The sequence below is a fragment of the Melanerpes formicivorus genome, unplaced genomic scaffold, assembly GCF_026170545.1.
Source record: "Melanerpes formicivorus ecotype bairdi unplaced genomic scaffold, bMelFor1.0.p_v2 SCAF_63, whole genome shotgun sequence".
NCBI lineage: Eukaryota > Metazoa > Chordata > Aves > Piciformes > Picidae > Melanerpes > Melanerpes formicivorus.
In genome coordinates, this window is record NW_027142415.1 from 3,461,871 (window position 1) to 3,482,972 (window position 21,102).

Genomic DNA, 21,102 nt, shown 5'->3' on the forward strand with positions numbered 1-21,102 from the left:
TTCTGTTTCAGTAACAAACTAGATTTTTCCTATTCAAGCTTTAGGTTTAGTAGACCCTGGAGACTTCATCCAGACTTGAATAGTAAAATTCAAGCCTGATTACAGCAGTCTTTTTACCACAAGTGTTAATACTGTTGTAAATTATTTGGGGTTAGTGCTCAATGTGTTTTGTTTCCTTAATGAATTAAGTCAGTTTTCTTAGTGTTTTGACTGTGAAGGTCTTGTCCTGCAACTGGTGGAAACGTTGTGTATACCTGATAACCTTTCCTGGACATTTTGAAGTCTCTAGTTTATAGTTAATTATTATTATCCCTGGACCCTCACCAACTTGTACAGGTTAACAAAATGTACTGTGAGATGTCAAGGTTAACCATTGGAATGGGCTGCCTAGGGAGGTGGTGGAGTCACCATCCTTGGAGATGTTCAAGGGGGGATTGGATGTGGCACTTGGTGCCATGGTTTAGTCGTGAGGTCTGTGGTGGCAGGATGGACTTGATGATCTTTGGAGTCTCTTCCAACCTTGGTGATTCTGTGAAGGTAAACTAGCATTCAGCCCTGTTGCTGTGTTTGTGGATTCTGACAAAAATATGGTTCACATGAAATGCAGTATGATAGGTAATGAAGGGAGTTAGATCTAGTTGGCATCTCAACAGTCCCATAAATGCTCCAGTCTTGGGGCTGAGTGTCTGGGAAGTTGCCCAACAGAGACTGACAGACCTCTGAAGATGAGCCAGCATGTGCCCAGGTGGCCAAGAAGGCCAACAGCATCCTGGCCTGTGTCAGGAATAGTGTGGCCCATAGGACCAAGCAAATGATTGCCCCCCTGTATTCAGCACCAGTGAGGCCACACCTTGAGTCCTGGCTTCAGTTTTCAGCCCCTCATTACAAGAAAGGCATTGAGGTGCTGGAGAGTGTCAACAGCTGCCGAATGGTCTGGAGAACAGGACGGGTGAGGAGCAGCTGAGGGAACTGGGCTTGTTTAGCCAGGAGAAAAGGAGGCTCAGGGGAGACCTTCTCACTCTCTACAACTCCCTAAAAGGAGATTGGAGCCAAGCAAGAGGCAGTCTCTTTTCCCTGGAAACAGATGATGGGATGAGAGGAAATGGCCTCAAGTTGCACCAGGGGAGGTTTAGGTTGGATTTTAGAAGAAACTTCTTCACTGAAATGGTTCTCAAACACTGGAATGGGCTCCCTGGGAAGGTGATTGAATTCCCATCCCTGGATGTTTTTCAAAGAGGCAGAGATGTGGTGCTGAGGGACATGGTTGAGCACCAGACTTGGCAGAGTTAAATCATGGCTGGACTAGATGATATTGAAGGTCTTTTTCAACTGAAATGAGCCTATGATTCTAAAAGCCATGCTAAAAGCTCACCCAGCAGTTGAATATAGATTGACTTGCAGCAGAACGTCGGCTGTCTACGGTTAGAAATGGTGTAAAAGGAAAGGGGAGCTCATCATTCTGACTGTGTGTATCTTGAGAGCATTAGCCTTTTACTTTTCTAGGTGCAGTAGAGCTAGGAAGAGCTGGGCTTGTGCAGGTGATGGGGGAAAAGAAGTGTGGGTACCACTACTACAAATAGTGATTTAGAACCAGAACAGAAATAAAAGAAGAGGTTTATATTACTGCTACTAGAGGTGGACTCAGTCAAAGGAGCATCCTGTCCTTTGAAAACATTGCAATCCCATCTTTTGCCAGCTCCTCGTAGCTGCCAGTTATTGCACTGCCTGCCAGAGGCGCATGTAGGCTTTCTATCTCAGTCAGCGAAAGGTTGGCAGCTGGTGTTTCTGTACATTTGTATGCCCATTGTAAGGGGACTTCCAACCAGTGCATCTTATGGAAATGTATAGTAGCAGTATGATGTTTGGATTTATGGAAACTGACAAAATCATTTGCAGTGACTGCAATCTCCTCTTAACCCCGGTTCTGAAGAGTCTGGAAAGCTACTCTGCCCAGAATTGTAACAAGCTGAAGTCCGTTACATGCAGAGAATTCTGTGCAGTCCAACCTGGCAGGCTTCAAAGTCCAAAAATTGATCTTAAAATGGCAATAAAAATATGCATTAAAAGTAACAAAAATACTGAGACATTGCGCTGTAACATAGAATGGTTTCACCTGCAAGGGACCTCTAAAAGTCATCTAGTTCGATCCCTCTGCTGATAGCAGAGGCATCCTCCACTAGATCAGCTTGCCCTGTCAAGCCTGACCTTGAGTATCTCCAAGGTGAGAGGCCTTGAGCACAAGCCCTATGAGGAGAGGCTGAGGGAGCTGGGATTGTTTAGCCTGGAGAAGAGGAGGCTCAGGGGTGACCTCATTGTCCTCTACAACTACCTGAAGGGTGGTTGTAGCCAGGAAGGGGTTGGTGTCTTCTCCCAGGCAACCAGCACCAGAACAAGAGGACACAGTCTCAAGCTGTGCCAGGGGAAGTTTAGGCTGGAGGTGAGGAGAAAGTTCTTCACCGAGAGAGTCATTCATCCTTGGAATGTGCTGCCTGGGGAGGTGGTGGAGTCCCCATCCCTGGAGGTGTTCAAGAGGGGATTGGATGTGGCACTTGGTGTCATGGTCTAGTCATGGGTCTGTGGTGATAGCTTGGACTCGATGATCCTCGAGGTCTCTTCCAACCTTGGCGATACTATGATACTGTGGATGGGGCCTCAGCTCCCCCCCTGGGAAGCCTCTTGCAGTGTTCCACTGCCCTCATGGTAAAGAACTTGTTCCTAACTTCCAGTCTAAATTTGCTCTTCTTTAATGTCAAATTGCCCTTCATTCTATCCCTGCAGGCCTTTGTAAAGAGTCCCTTTGCAGCTTTCTTGTAGGCCCCAGCTTATTCCAAAGTTAAAAAGTGTTCCATTCCCCCAAAAGAAATTTGATCCAAAATCATATACTGCTGTAATAAGTTTCAGTGTGTGCCTTTCTGTGGAGTTTTCCAAAACTGAAGATAATTTCTGGTGGAAAGTGGTTCTGTCAAAGCTATCCTAACCTGTGCAAGTGGTACCCCTCTTTTATCTGAGCCATGAGAATAAATGGCTTTCATTGATATGGAAATTCACTTCTGAGTAGGAATAGGAAGACTTTTTCTGATCATACAATGCTTTAATTAAAAGTTATGTGAGTTTAGCTATTGTGTGTGTTGCTGCACTTGACCACACTTTTCTCAGCACTATCAAATTACATGATGAGATTATAAGATAAAAATACAGATGAAGTCCCTTCTTGGTGACAAACGTCCAATTTCCTTGTGAAAGGACTGGACTGTAGTGAAGCAGAAATACACTGAAAGAGATTTTTTTCTTCTTCTTAATTTTCTAAAGTTAGAGTTCATTCTGACTTGGAATGAAAGCTTGAAAGGTGCATCAAAAATAGTGTGGCCAGCAGGAGCAGGGAAGTCATTCTGCCCCTGTACTTAGCACTGGTTAGGCCACACCTTGAGTCCTCTGTCCGGTTCTGGCCCTCTCAATTTAAGAAGGACATTGAGACTCTTGAAGGTGTCCAGAGAAGGGCAAGGAGGCTGGGGAGGGGTCTGGAGTACAGCCCTGTGAGGAGAGGCTGAGGGAGCTGGGGTTGCTTAGCCTGGAGAAGAGGAGGCTCAGGGCAGACCTTATTGCTGTCTACAACTACCTGAAGGGAGGTTGTAGCCAGGAAGAGGTTGGTCTCTTGTCCCAGGCAACCAGAACAAGAGGACACAGTCTCAAGCTGTGCCAGGGGAGGTTTAGACTGGAGGTGAGGAGAAAGTTCTTCCCAGAGAGAGTTGTTAGCTGTTGGAGTGTGCCACCCAGGGAGGTGGTGGAGTTACCATCCCTGGAGGTGTTCAAGAGGGGATTGGATGTGGTACTTGGTGCTGTGGTGCTGTGGTTTAGTAGTCATGAGGTGCTGGTTGGCAGTCTGGACTTGATGATCTTTGAGGTCTTTTCCAAGCTTATTGATTCTATTCTATGAAAAGAAAACCCAACACATTAACTATATGAATTCTAGTTGCCTGAAAGCAGAGGCCCCACTCGCCATTTCAAATTCATGAGGCAGAGAGAATCCAAAAGTATGGTGGGTTTCATGCAGGCTAAAGTCTTAGGTTTGCTTGCAAGCATGTCTTCCAGGGCTTCTGTGTTCTCCAAAATCTTCTCCATGGCTTTTTAGCTAGGCTACAGAATAAGTGAGAGATTTTGACATGGCTTTTAGCATCTCATCTCACATCTTTTTTTCTGCCTACTATGGTATGAAGTCTGGAAGCTCAAAATACTCAGATGAGCATCTGAAGCTGGCAGGTGGATTAGGAAAAGCTTCTCCTATATATTGACAGAAATGGAATAATCTCCATGAAACACAGCTTCAGTGAATCAGCATTCTCCTGCGGAAAAACATGCCTCATAGCACATTCAGTGAAATCTTTCTTCTGTGGCACAGCTGCTTTGGCAAAGCTCTCTGCTGAAGTCCTTTTTCACAGCAGGAGAGCTAGAATCATAGAATCATTAAGGTTGGAAAAGAGCTCTAAGATCATCAAGTCCAGCCACCAGTGGCTATATTTGACTGCAACAAGCCAGATGTCTCAGTGCTCCAACTTTTTCTCCTTGGCTCTGTCAGATATGGCTGAGTAGGAAAAAGCAGAATCCACAATACTGAAAACCAGTGGTGATGAGAATAGACCTACAAACAAGCACATCAGTGCCAGAGGAGTGATTATCTCAGTGACTGACATATGTCACAGCTGACAAAAGTCAGGCCTCATTGGGAGGTGCCACTTGAGATAGCCATACACATTGCCAGGTTCCAACTGAGCAGGGAAGACCTGACATTGTCAGAGGTTGTTCGATGACTGCAGCAGGAACTGAAAAAGCAAGCAGGGTGCTGGGATGATTAAGTGGATAGAAAATAGTGCTATGGTACATGGAAGTCAATTAAAACCCTTCAGCTAGAATATGACATTCACTTCTGGTCAGAAAAGATAATTCAGGAAACAGAGGAGGCATGTGAAGGGAGGCTGAGTAGAAAAAAAAATCCACATTATGACTCATCATAACATTTTAAATTAGAAAGGAATAAAGAGAAGAAGTCACAAATTGAGTAAGTAGATACACCCAGGGAAGATAAAGCGCAGTCTCATAGTTACATTTGGTTATCGTATAAGAATGGATAACTGAAAGGAAACAGAGAACAAAATTGCACTTTTGTGAAACACAACTTGTGTAAGTGCAGACAGTGTGTGACTCTCATTATCACAGGCAGGATAGAATGGAGGCCAAGATCTTCATACAGATGTCCAACCTGGTCTGGTCTGGTCTATATGTGGGGAGGCCTGTTGATGTAGTCTACCTGGACCTCAGCAAGGCCTTTGACACCGTCCCCCATAACAAACTGCTGGCCAAGCTGTCAGCCCATGGCTTGGACGGGAGCACACTGCGATGGGTTAGGAACTGGCTGGATGGCCGAGCCCAGAGAGTGGTGGTGAATGGTGCCACATCCAGCTGGCAGCCAGTCACTAGTGGTGTGCCCCAAGGATCAGTGCTGGGCCCTGTGCTCTTTAACATCTTTATTGATGATCTGGATGTGGGCATTGAGTCCATCATCAGTAAATTTACTGACGACACCAAGCTGGGCGCAAGAGTTGATCTGCTGGAGGGTGGAGAGGCTCTGCAGAGGGACCTCGACAGGCTGGACAGATGGGCAGAATCCAACGGCATGAGATTTAACGCATCCAAGTGCCGGGTTCTGCACATTGGCCACAACAACCCCAGGCAGTGCTACAGGCTGGGGTCAGAGTGGCTGGAGAGCAGCCAGGCAGAGAGGGACCTGAGGGTGCTGGTTGATGGTAGGCTGAACATGCGCCTGCAGTGTGCCCAGGCAGCCAGGAGGGCCAATGGCATCCTGGCCTGCATCAAGAATGGTGTGGCCAGCAGGAGCAGGGAGGTCATTGTGCCCCTGTACACTGCACTGGTTAGGCCACACCTCGAGTCCTGTGTCCAGTTCTGGGCCCCTCAGTTTAGGAAGGAGGTTGACTTGCTGGAACGAGTCCAGAGAAGAGCAACAAAGTTGGTGAGGGGTTTGGAACACAAGCCCTATGAGGAGAGGCTGAGGGAGCTGGGGTTGCTTAGCCTGGAGAAGAGGAGACTCAGGGGTGACCTTATCACTCTCTACAACTACCTGAAGGGAGGTTGTAGACAGGCTGATGATGGTCTCTTCTCCCAGGCACCCAGGACCAGAACAAGAGGACACAGTCTCAGGCTGCGCCAGGGGAGGTTCAGGTTGGATGTTAGGAAGAAGTTCTATACAGAAAGAGTGATTGCGCTATGGAATGGGCTGCCCGGGGAGGTGGTGGAGTCACCGTCATTGGAGGTGTTCAGGAGGAGACTTGATGGGGTGCTTGGTGCCATGGGTTAGCTGTTTGGGTGGGTTGGATTGGTTGATGGGTTGGACACGATGATCTTGAAAGTCTCTTCCAACCTGGTTTGGTTTATTCTAATAAAGGTTTATCTATTCTATTCCATTCCATTCCATTCCATTCCATGTTTTGGTTTTTAATTGAATTAGACATTTGCATGCTTCTTTTGACTTTGTATTAGATCAAATAAAGAATTTGTAAGCAATATGCCTTTCAGGGTTAGAAGTCAAGAAGAAATATCCCCAACAGGCAGATTATTCCATAACTGTTCATTACTTTCCCCAAGGCATCATGTCATGCTCTCTGTTTGAGACAGGCTGCTGGAAAAATACCAGTGTCACAATGTGTTAATGAGAGTGCAGTGGCTTTAATGACATTGGGCCTGGCTATGTTCAGACAGTGTGGCTTGAGCTTTTGAGAACCATACAGGCCTTCCTAAAAATTATTGCCATGCCTCCATTAAAGATAATTTTCTGCTCTACCTCATTTCTTGTGTATAAGTGATACAGATAACGGAGAATATAGACAAGACACAATAGAAAGCACAACAGCCAAAGGAAGTATGACTGGCTATATAGCACCATGACTGGCTTGACTTTATAGTCATTCCCATTTTTTAATCTTTTCCCAATCATAAGTAATTTTGAACTCTAACAAAGGTTCTTAAATCATAGAAGCATAGAATTGTTTCAGCTGGAAAAGACCTCTAAGGTCATTGAGTCCAACCAGCAAGCCCAAATCACCATGGCCATTAAACTATGTCCCAAAGTGCAATATATCTTAGACTTTTTGAACATCTCCAGGGGTGGTGATTCCTCCACCTCCCTGGGCAGCCTGTTCCAAAGCCTGACCACTCTTGCAGTAAAGAATTTATATATATTTTTTGCTATTATCCAATCTAAACCTTTCATGGCACGATTTCAGGCCATTTCTTCTTCTTGTATTGCCTGATACTCTTGGTCTCTTCTCCCAGGCAACCAGCACCAGAAAAAGAGGACACAGTCTCAAGCTGTGCCAGGGAAGATTGAGGCTAGAGGTGAGGAGAAAGTTCTTCCCAGAGAGAGTTGTTAGCTGTTGGAATGTGCTGCCCAGGGAGGTGGTGGAGTCACCATCACTGGAGGTGTTTAGGAAGAGACTGGACAGGGCACTTGGTGCCATGGTTTAGTTAATTAGATGGTGTTGGGTGATAGGTTGGACTCAATGATCTCAAAGGTCATTCCCAACCTGGTCTGGTCCATTCCATTCCATTCCATTCCATTCCATTCCATTCCATTCCATTCCATTCCATTCCATTCCATTCCATTCCATTCCATTCCATTCCATTCCATTCCATTCCATTCCATTCCCACCTTGCTCCAACCTCCTTTCAGGGAGTTGTAGAGGTCTCCTCTCCCTTTTTTCTCCAGATTAAACCACCCCACTTCCCTCAGCCCCTCCTCAGAAGACTTGTTTCATGAATGGAAAGGTCATTTCTACAATGTTGTTGTTTTAGCACTTATTTTTCTTTCAAGTTAAACTAGGAAAATACAAATATTATTTGCCTGAAACATCAAGGGAACCAAAACATTCAAAAACATCATGAAGCATTTAAGATACTTATGATTAATTAGCTAATTATTAATGAGAGGCTGAGGAGCAGTCAGAAATATTTGAAGTGTGCTTAATTAATAGTCTTTTATGATCCCAAATGCTTGTTACACTTTGCTCATGGAATTCTATAAAGTTTCAGTGTTGAAATGCTTTAGATCATTGGCAGCTGGACTTGGTGGTCTTAGAGGTCTTTTCCAACTTTAATGATTCTGGGATTATATGATTCTATGATTTGAATATGAAGGTGGCTGCAGTCGGTTGATCCTTTGCACCAGCATAAGCACATCACCAGGTGTGGGACCACGGCAGAGTAACAACTGTAGGAACAGGAAAGAGCCGGCTTGGGACACAATTAAACTGCAGTGTAGGTTCTCCCAGGTGTGAGAATCAGCTAATCAGCCATAATATTATGGCAAAACAATATAAACTGGATGCAGATATCCACCCAGGCAGAATTCACAGGAATTGTGGTTTAGGACTTCAGTGTTGTTGGTCAAAATTCATTGAGTCCTATCATTGACTTGAATGAAAATTCAGTGTGGTTGCTCTTTAGCGAGGTGGCTAAAAACAGGCTTGGTTTTCAGTCCCATGAGTAATTGACTTCAGAAGTACCCCACACATGTGTAAGTACCTTAATGAATGGTGACTGTATCAAATGTGAAGCTGCCTGATAGGAGTAAATAGGAAATGAAGAACATAATCAAATGGATAGAGCAATCTCAAAGGAAGAGACTTCTTTTTTCGCTAAACATGCTGCACTTCATTCATGAAAACCTTCCTTAAAACTCTATTTGTAGTGGTCAGCTGTGCTGTGAGAAGGTTAGTATTCTTTTGACAGAATTTAAAATCATAGAGTAGAATCATAGCATTAACAAGTTTGGAAAAGACCTCAAGGATCCTCAAGTCCAACCTGTCACCCAACACCTCATTGACCATAGTACCAACTGCCACGTCCAATCCCCTCTTGAACACCTCTAGGGATGGCTCTTAAAGGTCCAAAAGGAAGCATGCTGCAAACTCAAAATATATATATAAATGATGTAGAAACTAGTCCTTGATATCCTTGAACTGATAAGAAATATCAGAACAGATATGCTTTGTAAAAAGGCATCACAATGGGGTGGGAGGTTGCTCAGTGCTGCTTTTATGCCACCTGCCTTCATTTCTGTGGTAACTAAACAATGGGCTACAGCATCTGTAATTATTCACACAGGCACATTTGAGGTAATACTTCATTCTTTCCCATGCAAAACTATTACTTGTAAGTGACAAGGGGGAGAAATAAGCTCTTTATGGCTTATAAATTTAAAATACCAAGTGATATGATAGCACAGTTTTTAATTGTCAAAAAAAACCATATCCTAAAGGTGTTTCTTTGCTGGCCTTAAGTTTATTAAAAAGTATCAGCTAACTTGCAGCAACTACATTTAAGCCAATAAGGATGGTTCTGTTGTTCTATCATTATGGTAATTGATTTAAAATAGCAGGGTGAAATGCTTTTCTACTCTTTTTGAGACCTTTCATCATAGCTGTGAAGCTGTCAGAAGTCAACAATTTCTACTCCATCTTTATTTTTTTGCTGGCTGTCAGGACATGCTGGTATCACAGTATCACTAAGGTTGGAAGAGACCTCGAGGATCATTGAGTCCAACCTGTCACCACAGACTTCATGACTAGACCATGGCACCAAGTGCCACGTCCAATCTCCTCTTGAACATCTCCAGGGATGGGGACTCCGCCACCTCCCCAGGCAGCACATTCCAATGACGAATGACTCTCTCCATGAAGAACTTCCTCCTCACCTTGAGCTTAAACTTCCCCTGGCACATCTTGAGACTGTGTCGTCTTGTTCTGGTGCTGGTTGCCTGGGAGAAGAGACCAACCCCTTCCTGGCTACAACCACCCTTCAGGTAGTTGTAGAGGGCAATGAGGTCACCCCTGAGCCTCCTCTTCTCCAGGCTAAACAATCCCAGCTCCCTCAGCCTCTCCTCATAGGGCTTGTGCTCAAGGCCTCTCACCAGCCTTGTTGCCCTTCCCTGGTCTATGAGTTTCAGTGGTCTGGCTGTGCTCATACATGATTCTGTACAAAGAGAAGCTCCGAAGATGCTCTGAAATATATAATATTGCTATGCTTGTTACAGAAAATACTAGAATCTTGATAATTTCTAGTTTTGTATGAGTTTATTTTTGGTGTGACAGCAGGATAAAACTTGAAGAGCAGAGCAGAGATGCACACATTCATAAATAAGTTTGTAAGCCACAGGTGCTGAGTGAAGGGGGATTCATTCCACCTTTATTCACTTTAAAGTACAACTTTCCATTAACTTTACCTTTCCATAGGCAGTTATCAACAGGAGGTGTCAAATTCTGAGGGTTATTTGGAAAAAAAAGCCTGGAATTAATTGTTTTTCTTAGTTCCCATTTAATACAAGTTTCATATTGTTCACTAAGCATCTGGGCATCTGTTTTGACACTGTGGCAATCATTTGGTCTGAGCTTCTTCCCTCATGCTAACTGCTAGTTATAAAAGCTAATTACTTGGAACACACAGCTCACATGGGTAATGCCAGCTATTGTTTCAGCTCGCCATGCTGCTCTTTCTGTGCTGGTGCTTTGTGTTCAGAAGAAGAATAAGCCCTCAAAGTCTCATACTCTACAAAGGACCTGATGTACAGTGTGCAAGGATACGCTCATCTTTGTACACTCTGTGTGACCAAATCTGCAAGAGCAAAACAAAGATAAAAGCTTTTTCCTCCTGAGCAGTTTGTGTTCATAGAGACTAAGAGCCAATTAAATTAAAAAAAGGAAATATTTGATGGCTAAAATCCAGTAATATCATCTGCCCCAGGTCAATTTGACATTTAATATGTTGTTTCCTTTTCAGCAATTTCACTACAAAGGGCAATCTGAGCATTTAAAGGGAGGAACTGAGCTCTGTCTTGTGCAGTGGATTATTTTTTTTCCTCCACAGAGGTGGTGTTTTGTCATCACAGCAGTGATGTTTATTTAGCTCCATGGATGGTCCAGAAAGAGGATCAATTTGGAATATAAGGGCTTTATTAAGACTGATAATGACCTTCTGGAGAATGATTATTTCAAATATTTTAAGGCTGTCAAACTGTTGGATGATTCTTTCCAGAACTGAGAGTGAAAAAATAGGGGGGAAGCACCTACCCCTGGTAGGCTGGTGAGAGGCCTTGAACACAAGCCCTGTGAGGAGAGGCTGAGGGAGCTGGGATTGCTTAGCCTGGAGAAGAGGAGGCTCAAGGGAGACCTCATTGCCCTCTACAACTACCTGAAAGGTGGTTGTAGCCAGGAAGGGGTTGGCCCCTTCTTCCAGGCAACCAGCACCAGAACAAGGGGACACAGTTTCAGGCTGTGCCAGGGGAAGTTTAGACTCGAAGTGAGGAGGAAGTTCTTCACCGAGCGAGTCATTCGTCATTGGAACGGGCTGCCCGGGGAGGTGGTGGAGTCACCCTCCCTGGAGGCGTTCAAGAGGGGATTGGACGTGGCACTTGGTGCCATGGTTTAGTCATGGGGTCTGTGTTGATAGGTTGGACTCGATGATCCTCGAGGTCCTTTCCAACCTTAGTTATACTGTGGTACTGTGATACTGTATGTGTGCATATTTTGGTAGATTAGTGGAGGATTACTGTACAGCTTTGTTATGGACCTAGAATTCCCTGGTCAGCTTCTTCTGTGTGTGCAAGCATGTGACACACCCTCTTCTAGTATCCAGAATTCTTAGCCATCCATAAGATTTCCCTACATTGAATCAGATTCCTATTCCTGCCTCTCTTCAGGCTTTCTTAGACAGTTAAAACAGGCTTCAGTTGGTTAAAATCCTGCTTTCTGCAGTTTTCATTGCAAAGGCAAAACCATCATGTGAGAAGTTCCCTGGTTTCACAGCTCAGGTCTGGTTTACTAAAACATCTCTGCTGTTTCCCATTACAGACCAAAAAAGAAAATGTGCTCAGCTAAATCTCTGTAAATATAATGATTAAGTAATATTATAGAATCCATGAGTTAGTAATGCTGGCTCCAGTCCTGCAAATACAGATGTCTTTTCAGATGTGTGCCTTTTGTTTGCCATGCTTCAGTGCCTGCATTCCTGTTGCAAAATATTCTTCCATTCTAGGACAGTCCTTCTGTCTAGTTTTCTGTAGTGTAGGAATGAATTATTTTGTTTGTCTTTGATCACTTCTGCTTATTAATAGTGAGCTATCATAGTATAGTATCATAGTATCAGTCAGGGTTGGAAGGGACCATGAGTTATGAGAGCAGAGCCTGGAAACCAGACATTTGCAGCCTCTCTCTCTTGCCCACCTGTTAAAAAGAGACTTACATGTTCCCCTGATAAGGGGTATACATATTCTCTTGATAAGATTGGACTAAGAGATATTTGTTCCTGTTTGGATTTGGAAGGACAGATCCTCAGGAACACTCAGCATGAGTTGATGTCTCTGTGAGGTACAGCAGGGCCGTGGTACTGTTTCCTCCCATGTTAAGGGAGATCCTCCCCACAGGAACAGGGGAGGGAACAAGTTCAGCTCCCGCCTGGAAGGGCTCTGGCACATCCTGGTTGCATGTTCCTAGGAAGGAATGGTGTTAAGACACTAATGGTGAAGTGCTCTGCAATGAGCCTGCTGATAGAGAGCAGCATAAGCCCTACCTAAAACAATTCCTCTCTTCTACTGAGTTTTATGTACAGGTTAGCCACAGCTTTCTGCCAAGCCCTCAGTGCCCAAAGGACAGTGGTATTTTACAGGCACAGTGGCATTCAATTCTTTTGGGGTGCTGAATGCTTTGTTATAAATGGGGACCAGAAGCTTAACTCAGAACAACAACACTTTTATTTATCACAGAATCATAGAATTGTTTTTAAGCTGTTGAGTCCAATCACTGTCTAACTCTACCAAGTCTGGTGCTAAACCCTCAGCTCCATGTCTGCTGCTTTTAAACTCCTCCAGGGATGGAGATTCAAGCACCTCCCTGAGGAGCCTTGTTCCAGTGTTTGAGAAGCTTCAGTGAAGGTTTTTTTCTAATACCCAGCCTAAAGCTCCCCTGGTGAAGCTTGAGGCTGTTTACTCTCATCCTGTCACTTGTCATTAGGGAGAAGAGACCGACCCCAGCTTCACTACAACCTCCTTTTGTGGTAGTTCTTAGAGTGTGAGAAGATCTTCCCTCAGCCTTTGAACTAAACCATGCCAGTTCCCTTAGCTGTTCCTCGTATGTCTTATGTGTGTTTGAACATGTTCTGGCAGTATTTGAGGAAAACTTACCTTCTCAGTCACATCAGAATCCTGTTGTAGCAGCTAGTGTATAAACACTGCATGGAAATACTGCCCTTGCCCAGAGGTTATAAGACAAGGGATGGCAGGTTGCTACAGACAGATGGGGAAGTGGGTTGAAACAAGGAGACAGAACTGCTCAGCTGAAGAGGAAGCATTGCCAGCCTAGCAGAGACTTAATCACTGTCAGGCAGCAGAACATTTCAAGGAGGTATTTAAAGGAGGTTAGAGATGATTCTCTGTGGGTGCTCACAGGGAATTCCAGTTAGACATTAAAGGCAACTCTGAAGACTTCATGTGTTTGAAAATGCAGCTAGTAGCAATGCAAGTGATAATTTGATTAGGGACAAAAGTCTTTGATGCTGTGCCTGACAAAGTTTTCCTAATGCCCAACCTAAACTTCCCCTGGTGAAACTTGAGGCTGTTTCTTCTCATCCTGTTACTTGAGAGAACAGACCAAAACCCACCTTGCTACAACCTCCTTGCAGTTAGCTGTAGCTAGGTTTTCTTGTCAGATCTGGACTCCCATTATGTCTAAGGATGTAACAGAGATGTTCTTGTCATGCAGCTATTCCTACAGGACCACCATGAATACTGTCACAGAACTATTTTCCACAGACTTTATAGGAGAAGTGGTTTTCTTGTGTGCCACTTTCCATTGTGGCATGGCTCTCTGATTGAAGTGAGCAAATTGTATCAAACTTAGCAAACTGTTTTGACTAAAAGGATTTGAAAAAGCAAAACCACCAAAAAGCCCCAGATCTCTAGGACAAAGTATTCCCATTTCTTATCCCAAAATACTCTTTTTCCCCCCTGAAGTTAGTCTTTATTTCTGAAGTATTGCCCAAAAAGTGAGTTTCAGATGAAACCAAACCAAACCTTTTCTTCACCTGAAAAACTTTTGCACTATTTTATTTTTTTGTTTTCTAATTGCAGCAAAATTTTGGCCTAGTTTGTTCATCAGTTCTGATAGTGAGGCCTCATTTGTTGGCTAAATTTATTAGAAATTAGAGTTTTGATCTCTCAGACCTTGTGATGGTGGCTCAGCCTTACATTGCATGCAGAATTGCTGTGTATGTTGTCTAGATTCCTCCTGTATCAAATACCTTTGGCTACTACTCAATTAGGGTAGATAAGTATAATGGTTCCCTAATTTTCATATGCTATAGAATAGAATAGAATAGAATAGAATAGAATAGAATAGAATAGAATTAACCAGGTTGAAAGAGACCTTTGAGATCATTGAGTCCAACCTATCACCCAACACCACCTAATCAAATAAACCATGGCAACAAGTACCACATCAAGTCTCTTCCTAAACACCTCCAGTGATGGTGACTCCACCACCTCCCTGGGCAGCACATTCCAATGGCCAATCTCTCTTTCTATGAAGAACTTCTTCCTAATATCCGGCCTGAACCTCCCCTGGCGCAGCTTGAAACTGTGTCCTCTTGTTCTGGTGCTGGGTGCCTGGGAGAAGAGACCAAGCCCCACCTGGCTACAGCCTCCCTTCAGGTAGGAACCTTTTTCCCTTTGAGGGATAGGCCATTCTTATGTGCTAAGATCTTTCTCCTCCTCTGGGACAGATGTATTCCATCTGTTGCTAGCTGACCTAGTGCTATAGAAAGATCCCCAAGATCAAAAAAACCCAAAGTCTTTTGGTAGCACCAGCCTCTGAGCCACTTGTTAATTACACCTGCTGACCTGTTCCTTTCAGCATTCCTTCCTGCAACTAAGGGTATTGATGAAAAAAGCTTAAGCTTTGTGTACATGTTGAGTTTTGGATGACCTAGAAGTTGTATAAAGCAATGAAAAGTGCTTGTATATGAACTGTTTTTCTTTTTATCATCTTATCTGCTTGTGAGAGCTCTTACTCTTCCCCCAACAATAAAAATGCTTCCTAGTTTTTAAATCACCACTGTATGGGATATATATTAGCCAAAACTGTCAATGGGAAACGTGTAAATTTGTTATGGGACTGCTTTAGTAAGCATGAAATGTATTTAAGAAAGTCTGGCAAGGATCCACAAATCTATTTTTATAGAACTAAGAGATTTTGTAAATGGCTTGGAAAAAAAAGATATGGAAGCAGTGCAGACCTGAGTGCCATTTCTCATCTGTAGCCTTCATGCTACTCATAGCTAGGGAAAAAACCATTTCACTTGTGGTCAGGTCCACCTGAAAGCTCTGAAACAGGAAAACAAGCACTGCTCTCTTCCTTTGTTTTTAAAGCATCCATATTAATTTCAGGTTATCCTTTCATGCTGCAAGAGTCCTTCGGGTTAGCAGTGTGACCCTCCCTGCTGTCTGCACCCTCTTTTGCTGGCCGTGAAGATGGCTCCGCTCCTCCTGAGCGCTGCACGTGTGCAGAGTTGATGTAGTGGGAATAAGGAATGCCATGTCTGATTCATTAGTTGCAATTACTTATCATTATTCATTATTTATTTTGATTTATAATGGATAAAAAGAACCTACCCAGGGCCATTTTAGCATGAATGATAAATGGAGTCTCATAAAACGATTAAGCTGGCAACTACTGCTTGTCTCGTAAGTGGACAATAATTAATGTAAGATTGAGACAATTCCAACCAATGCTTGCCTCAGTCTTTTTTTTTATGTAGCTCTAATTACAAAATCTGGCCAGTCTTCCCCAAAGCTAGGAAACTTCTGGAAAAAAAAACTAGGAAATTATGAAGAAACAAATTAAGCCCCCCTATGAACTCAGGCATTTTTTCCATCATAGTCAACAAAACTTCTCCAGTATCAGCAGTCAGTTCAGTCCAGAGCCTGCAGGGGACTAAAAACCTGTCAGGCAAAGGTGTTTTTGACAAAGTATTTTGTTCTTACTCAGAATCTCTGTCAGAGATCTTGAACTACTTCTACAATCTGGAAATGGTCTTTTGTGATTCTTTTTTGTGTAAATAAAATTCCCCACTTAGAAAAGGAAAGGACATCAGCTCTTAGATGGCAGGACATGGGCAGCTGGCTGAACGTGAGCCAGCAGTGTGCCCAGGTGGCCAAGAAGGCCAAGGGCATCCTGGCCTGCATTAGGAATAGTGTGACCAGCAGGAGAAGGGAAGTCATTCTGCCCTGTGCTCAGCACTGGTTAGGCCACACCTTGAGTCCTGTGTCTAGTTCTGGGCTCCTCAGTTTAAGAAGGACATCGAGACTCTTGAATGTGTCCAGAGAAGGGCAACAAGGCTGGGGAGAGGTCTCGAACACAGCCCTGTGAGGAGAGGCTGAGGGAGCTGGGGTTGCTTAGACTGAAGGAGACTCAGGGGAGACTTGATTGCTCTCTACAACTACCTGAAGCCAGGTGGGGGCTGGTCTCTTCTCCAAGGCAGCCAGCAGCAGGACAAGGGGACACAGTCTCAAGCTGTGCCAGGGGAAGTTTAGGCTGGGGGTGAGGAGAAAGTTCTTTCCAGAAGGAGTAGTTTGCCATTGGAATGTGCTGCCCAGGGAGGTGGTAGAGTCCCTGTCCCTGGTGGTGCTCAAGAGGGGATTCGATGTGGCACTTGGTGCCATGGTTTAGTAGTCAGGAGGTGTTGGGTGAGAGGTTGGACTTAATGATCTTTGAGGTCTTTTCCAGCCTTGTTGATCCTATGACTTGTTAAATAGAATATTAAAACATACCAATCAATTCAATGCTCCCTAAAGCAGTGATATTGAAAAGTACCATATATATACACCTGTGTTTTTCAACAATTTATATCACAATTATGCTGGACAAAGCCTGCCCATAATTCACACACTTTGGCTGGTTCCAACACTGTTGAACATTTAGGGGCTACACTATTTCCATTTCTGTCTGCTTAGTAATGTTACTCACTTTGCTGTTCCCTTGCGAAAGGAATCTTGGAGCAGAGGGAAGCCTTGTAACTGTAAACCTAAGTATAAACATATTTGAGCTTGTAGCCACCAAGAAAACAATTCTAAATATCTTGGATTCAAAGACAAAAGGCTTAATTTACCTATCATTACACAAATATCCTGTCTTAGGGCCAAAAAGAATCTCTTGGAAAGGGCTGCCTGCCCATCCTGTGGCAGGCATATCCTTATTATATGCTTAAAGGAAATTAGCTGTCTTTTGGTGGTTGCAGTGATTTGTGAGCACAGCCCTTCTCTGTGTTGGGACTTGGTACATATAAATGTGAAGCAAGAGCTGTCCTTGGCAGACTGTCTCCAGTGAAGCCAAGCCTTGATATTTTGTGAAATTAAGAGCTAGAGGTCCTCAGGTTTGCGCCTTGAGGAAAAATGAAATGTAGTGGCCAGTCATCTGTGGGACATTTCTTAACTAGAATCTGCACCATGGGGCCAGTATATTTGTAGGCAACAAGAGCCTGGGTGCTTCGGTTCAGTAAATCTTCCAAGGGAAAACATCGCCTGTGGTACCTCCCTCACTCTTTCTGTTGTGGACTTCAAACAAGACATTTAGGCATGCCTCTCATCATGGGAACACCATGTGTCCTTCTGCTCTGGCAGTCACCCCACAAAAAAATGATATCTTGTTAACCAATATTATCTGCCAATGTATAGGCACCACCCATACCACAAAACATTGAAAGGCTCCCACTTAGCCATGTAGGAAGGTGCTGTGTCTTGAGCATCCTAGTGAATATATGGAAGTATAGTACTAGCTGTTCTATCAGCTGTAGAGCTAATGAGAGTGCCTGGTTTCCTACATACTTTTGTCCTTTAATCTCTCAGATCTGTCTTCCATGGCAATAACATCTGTTCCTTCCTGGATCTGTCTGTGACACCCCTGCAGATAAAGCATTTTGTCATTAGTCTGCAACTAGATATGTGCAGATTGCTGGCCCAGCTGCCTTCAGCTGGGGTGTGGAGCTGTTGCATGCCGCCTACCTTCCTCATGGGAAACTGTATCTCAGGATGTAGCTGTGCACACAGTGAGTTGTTCACCTCCCCTTTTTCTAGTCTCCAATTTACTATCAGCACTTAGGAAGACAAATTCCCTTTAAGCCTTTGTGCCTTTGTTAAATATGTTGGCTCAAAAACTTTGGGGAGGGCAACAGGGAAAGACAAGAAGATAGCAGAAACCCTTCTGTCTCAAGACACTTTAAAAACAAACCTATTCCTTAAAAGCCAAACCTGTAAGGTATTTCAGATATATGGTTAATTTATTTGATAGAATGTGGTGTTAGTTATTTCCATAATGGACCAAGGGACAATAATCTATATTCAGTACATCCACAAATGTGTGTGGGCTCCACTGTATCCTATTTAGACTGCACTCTTCATTATATTAATCCTCTATTTGTGAAACTCAGCATCAGCAGCACAGTATTTGAATGTATTTTGGTTTTTAAAGCAGTGCCTTGGATGTTTTTATTAGCATTCATAGAGCAACTAACAGGATTTTGATTAACATATCCAATGCCAGGGTTTGCACAGAGTTTAGGTAAAAGTGAGAGCAAGGGTGGTGACTTGTGTCCTAGGATCATTTTAGAATTGACACTCAGACCTCTTCTTTGTTATAGCTTCTTGCAATGCTTTCTCACTTTCTATGTTCTAAGAAGCCTCTGTGCAAAGGCTGATGTTGTACAATTCTGAGATCTTGTTGATCTCAGTCACAGATTTTGCTGTATAAAGAGCATAAATGGGAAAGCTTCTAGACTTCTGTTGCACATACCTGAAAGCACAGATTGTATGTCAGGTAAAGAAAACACTAATGCACATGAGAATAATTTGCTTTATTTAACACTAGAGATACTTTTTTTTCCCCTTCTGAATTAAGAGTTAAATTATGTATAGACAATATAAAAGATTATTCCCCTCTGTGACCTGATACTTCAGCACTTAATGGATAGTCAGGTAGAACTTCAGAAATAAATGCTTACCATTAAAAGAAAAAAAATCAAATAGAACAACTTGATTACCACTGCAAGACTTGTCTTAATATTAAGCCTGAAGTGTGTGCTGCATGTAAATGCCTGGTTTGGGTGGAATAGAATGGAATAGGTTGGAAGAGACCTTCAAGATCATCGCATCCAACCCATCATCCAACGCCACCTAATCAACTAAACTGTGGCACCAAGCACCCCATCAAGTCTCCTCCTAAACACCTCCAGTGATGGCAACTCCACCACCTCCCCAGGCAGCCCATTCCAATGGGCAATCACTCTTTCTGGGAAGAACTCCTTCCTAACCTCCAGCCTAAACCTCCCCTGGTGCAGCGTGAGTCTGTGTCCTCTAAGGACAGGATGGACAGTCCTCCTAACATGTGCTTACTAATGAACCAGCATTGAAGACAGTCTTCTCAGGAGAGATCATCTCCAGTACAACTAGGAAGCAGTTAAACCAAAGGATGAATACTGAAGCAGGCTGGGTGATGCTGGATCAAAAGGAAAACAGCTCACAGAAGATAAATAGTGCTAAAGACTGCTTTTGGGTTTGATTGGGTTGTTTTTTCTTTGCATTCTGTGTCAAGATGTTAGTCAGTTAGAGGGTAGAAAGGCTCTGTAGAGGGACGTCGACCAACTGGACAGATGGGCAGAATCCAATGGGATGACATTTAACAAATCCAAGTGCTGGGTGCTACACTTTGGCCATGGCAACCCCATGCAGGGCTACAGGCTGGGGTCAGAGTGGCTGAGAGCTGCCAAATGAAGAGGGACCTGGGTGTGCTGATCGACAGCCGCCTAAATATGAGCCAGCAGTGTGCCCAGGTGGCCAAGAAGGCCAATGGCATCCTGGCCTGCATTAGGAATAGTGTGGCCAGCAGGAGCAGGGACGTCATTGTGCCCTGTACTCTGCATTGGTTAGGCCACACCTTGAGTCCTGTGTCCAGTTCTGGGCCCCTCAGTTTAAGAAGGACATCGAAACACTTGAACGTGTCCAGAGAAGGGCAACAAGGCTGGGGAGAGGCCTTGAGCACAGCCCTGTGAGGAGAGGCTGAGGGAGCTGGGATTGTTTAGCCTGGAGAAGAGGAGGCTCAGGGGAGACCTCATTGCCCTCTACAACTACCTGAAAGGTGGTTGTAGCCAGGTGGGGGTTGGTCTCTTCTCCCAGGCAACCAGCACTAGAACAAGAGGGCACAGTCTCAAGCTGCGTCAGAGGAGGTTTAGACTCACAGTGAAGAGGAAGTTCTTCACCATGTGAGTCATTCCTCATTGGAATGTGCTGCCCATGGAGGTGGTGGAGTCACTGTCCCTGGAGGTGTTCAAGAGGGGATTGGATGTGGCACTTGGTGTCATGGTCTAGTCATGAGCTCTGTGGTGACAGGTTGGACTCGATGATCCTTGAGGTCTCTTCTAACCTTAGTGATACTGTGAAGAGTTTGGGCACTGTAACATCAGTGGACTCACAGGTTTTTACTGGTAGCCCTAAACTAAATGGACAATGAAAGAATGAAGCAGAAAGGAAGAACTTAAGCAGACAGTGCTGCCAAGGTCCATTAGTTTTATTCTCTATCATCAATTTTCTGCTCTTCCTCCAACAACTTATTTAATACCTCTAACACTTGCAAGAACTTTTGCTCTGCATATATTTGTATGCAGCAATGAAAATAAGTTGGGGAATTGGTAGATAATTAGTGTTTTATGATCAGTTGCGATAATTCTCTTTGGTTTTATTGTATTAGGAATCAGCCAAATGTAATACAGTTCTCCCAGACAGTCTCATTTTCCTCTCTGGAGCTCACAACACATTTGTCTGTGAGCACCTGGTTTTAATAAATAATTGAAGCTGCTGATCTTCTGGGTTTTTTTTTTTTCTCAGAAGCGTCACACCAAGATAACTGATGTTGGAAGTGTACTGTGAAGGAAGCTTTTAGATTTTAAGAAGCCAGCTATTATAATAACTTCTAATAGGAGCCACAGCAGTTAAAGGAAATT

At 43.8% G+C, this 21,102-nt stretch overlaps 1 protein-coding gene across 2 annotated transcripts in view; it reads left to right on the forward strand.

Annotated features, from left to right (window-relative positions):
- The window catches only part of NKAIN2 (sodium/potassium transporting ATPase interacting 2), a 626,732-nt gene that overhangs the window by 192,712 nt on the left and 412,918 nt on the right, over positions 1–21,102 (forward strand). The gene's annotated exons all lie outside the window — the stretch shown is intronic.